Source organism: Petaurus breviceps, unplaced genomic scaffold (assembly GCF_028583685.1).
Source record: "Petaurus breviceps papuanus isolate PSGF00001 unplaced genomic scaffold, PetGlider_PUasm1.0 186, whole genome shotgun sequence".
NCBI lineage: Eukaryota > Metazoa > Chordata > Mammalia > Diprotodontia > Petauridae > Petaurus > Petaurus breviceps.
In genome coordinates this window covers 32537221-32540889 of record NW_027185798.1, presented here as the reverse complement: position 1 = coordinate 32540889, position 3669 = coordinate 32537221, and positions in this window count along the sequence as shown.

The window sequence follows — 3669 nt, the reverse complement described above, 5'->3', positions numbered from 1 at the left end:
CCTTCACTACAGTAGCAATCTCAATAGGGCTTATTTTCGGGGGAGGGGTTATTTTAGAGGAATCTTACACAGTAAGGGGAGGGCTTATTTTCAGGATAGGTCTTATTATCGGGGAAACACGGTATATGTGTATAGAATGTCATATTTCTTGCTTTCCAGTGGGTGGGGGAGGGACAGGACAAAGAGAGAAAATTGGGAACTGGAAATAAACACTTTAAAAATAAAAAATTAACGGTGTGGCTAGGTGGTGCAGTGAATAGACCACAGGCCCTGGAGTCAGGAGGACCTGAATTCAAATTTGGCCTCAGACACTTAACACTTACTAGCCTTGTGACATTGGGCAAGTCACTTAACCCCAATTTCCCTGCCTTCCCCCCTCCAAAAAGCAAAAAAAAAAAAGAGAGAGAGAGAGAGAAATAAATGAATGAATGAATAAATGTCAATGTTAGTGAGAGAAAGTTATAAGGAACACATGCGGCTAATGCAATTCATGACTCCACAACTTCAGATTCTTAGTGTTTTCTCTCCAGAGAGTGAGACAAGTAGCACCCCTGCTCAGCAGGGTTAGCCCACCCACAACATGCAGCATTGTGGCTGGACTGGGGGCTCCCTGGTCTTGCTCCTTATATGACATAATTGATTGGAAGGATCCATCCATGGCACTTGGTGCACCGTCAGAGATGAATGGCAGCAGCAGTAGTCAAAGGCAATGGAAGCTGTGATTGTGAACTTTGTGAGGACATTGTGAACTTCCAAGAGCATGATTATTCCTGGCAAAAAGAAGTGTTAACTTTAGAATCTATGGCACCAAACCTTCAAGCACAGCTGAGAATTACAATTTCTCTTTGAAGAGAGAAAAGGTATCTCATGGACAGAAAGTGCCCCTTTATCATTCATGTTACCTACAAGTTCATCTCACTGCTACTGCACTTTATGCTTGAGCCCATTCTCCCCATGGGTATTTTATTTGTGAGAGAGTTCATCTCCAGGTTTGGGTAAGAATGTTTAGTATTAGTTATTGTTGATGGGAAGCACATTAGTGGGGCATCAGGAACAACACATGGCCCCTCAGAGTTACCCCTAGAACCCTGAGAGATAGTAGGAGTAAGCCCCCCTTGGGAGTTTCCATCTGCCAATGTAAGTGTCCATTTGGGAAGGGTGGCTTTTGGGGAGGTGGGGGAAGGTGCTATACAGAGTAATCATAGCTTTCCACTGTCTATTACCCTATAAAGACTCCTCAGTGAGCCCCAAGTTGAAGGCCCGGAGCAAGAAGTTGCTAGATGTTCCATAAAGTCTAGGAAGTCTGGAAGGGTTAGTTAAAATAGCCCTTATATGTTCTTTGAAAGGGTCTTCCTTATTGGTCTTCTGGGACTCACCCAGAGAGCTGCACCTTTGTGCCAAATCATCCACCTAAATAAGGAGAGTTCTTTACTAATTACAGCTGTCTGGTATCTTCACTATATAGCTTAACCTAAGACCTGGCCTGGACTCCTCTATCTGAGTTCAAATCTGGCATTTCCTAGCTTTGTGACCCTGGAAAAGTCACTTAACCCTGCTTGCCTCAGTTGCCTCATCTGTAAAATGAGCTGGAGGAAGGACATGGCAAACCACTCCAGTATGTGTGCCAAGAAATTCCCAAATGGGGACATGAAGAGTCAGACATGACTGAAAAATGACTGAATAACAACTCCTGGCCTAACAACCCCCTAAGTTCTGGCCTATCACACCTTGTCTTTATACTCCTGAATAAACGACTAGTTTTATGCTTTATCTAAATTGACAGGAGATGGCGCTAGAAGTTAGCCAATGCCTTAGATTGGGTGTTAGGCTTATCTCCCAACAGAAGGAAGGATGGAAGATCGAGAGGAACCAGATGAGAAAGAAATGGAGAAAAAGGTTCAAATGGAAAACTGTAGAAGGGAGGAGAAGAGGAAGGAGACACTTTTGTTTTATGATCACAAAGATAGAAGACCCTCCCCACTTGTCATTTCCTCCAAATTAAACTGGCTTTAAAAACAGAAACAAATGAATGTGGAAGCCTCTCTAAAGATTCTTGAGTTTGTCCTTCCCTTCTCATTATTTGCTCCTTGGAAGCAGTGCCACTCCTATGATGCCCAGAATTTCGAGGAAGCCTCCAGAAATGATGAGGACCATATGCCTGAAAAAAAGATGCCTTCATAAAAGATCTTTCAAATAACAATTTGCAAAAATCAAGTCCAAAATCCCTGCACTTTTAGGAAATCTCAAGAAATTATTAGAAATGCCAGAAGATGGCGCTCTATGCAATCCTGAAACTCAGAGGACTTACAGCTAACCAAAGTTTAATTTCAGTCATAACGTCTCCCCTGGGACTCTGACTCCTTGGACATCTTCTTGTCCATCTGTCTTCTTTTCTTCTTGGCAAGGAGTTGCCTTCTTTTTCCATTATATTGCTGTGTTTTAACCATCCTGAAACTCAGGAAGCTTTTCTTTGATGAGCACAATAGTACAGAACTTTACAGTTTACGAAGTGTGCTCGAGCACTTGGCCTGTTTCCTAAGAGAAAGATGATGGATTCAGGGCACAGATTGAGACTTTTTTTTTTTTACTATGACCCATGCAGGAACTGTTTTGTCTGGCTATACATATTTGTTATAAGTGTTTTCTTTTTCTTTTATGGGAGGGGGAAGTTGGAGGAAAAGATAGATTTTTGTTCGTTAAAAAACTAAGATTAAGTTTTTCAAAGTGTCTTCATGTAAGGGATCTTATTTGATCCTCAAAACAAACCTGTTGAAATATTATCATTCCATTTTATATATTAGGAAACTAAGATTCAGAGAGTTTAATTGACTTGGGATCACACAGCTAGTTTATAAGAAAGCTTGGACAAGAATCCTAGGCTCAGGGGATCTTTTTCCACTGACTACACCAGGCTTGCTTTCTCTCCTTAATGGGACAAAATCAGAAACTTTTCTTGGAAAATAATGTGTCAGAGAATTGGAGTTTTAATTTTTTTTAAATAGTTTGGTTTTGCAGCTGATCCACAAGTCCCTACCCAGGGAATGATGATGCAGCATATCTATTATCCTGGTCAGTTTGCCTTCTCAAATTGTTGGAGCCATTCCATAGCTCATTGCTTTGACAACATTGGAGGTGAGCAGAGGCAAACCGAGGACTTTAAACTGAAATGGGTGAATTTTGCTTTTCTAGCAAAAGGTTTGGTGGGGGAAGAGGCTTTCCTCTTAATATTTCCTTCTCCAGGCCTCTGTTCCTTGAGAGGTTTCAATGTGAAGAATTTAGAATTTGTTCTGATCTCCGGATTTCTAGTCTCGTGGTGGATTAGACATCAGCCCACATTCCTAGCACATGAGTACTTTTTTTCTCCCTTCTCCAACCTCGCTGGCTCCTATGCCCACCCCAGCAGTCTAGAGGAGTCTGGCACTTGATGCTGCCCTTTCCCCTTTAAGAAGACCTAGAACCCTTCTCTCTCTCAATTTGTAGTGGTTTTTATTCCCCACCTCTCTTTCTCTCCATTTCTCTTGAGAGTCTACTCAATTGTTGAGACTGTTTTTGTCTCTGTCTCTATTTCTCTCTGAATCTCTCCATGTCTCCCCCCTGTTCAGGCCTCCCTGCCATCAGTCAGTGTCTTCTCCTCTGACAAAAGCCGCCCTAGATCTGGGCTCCCTGGGG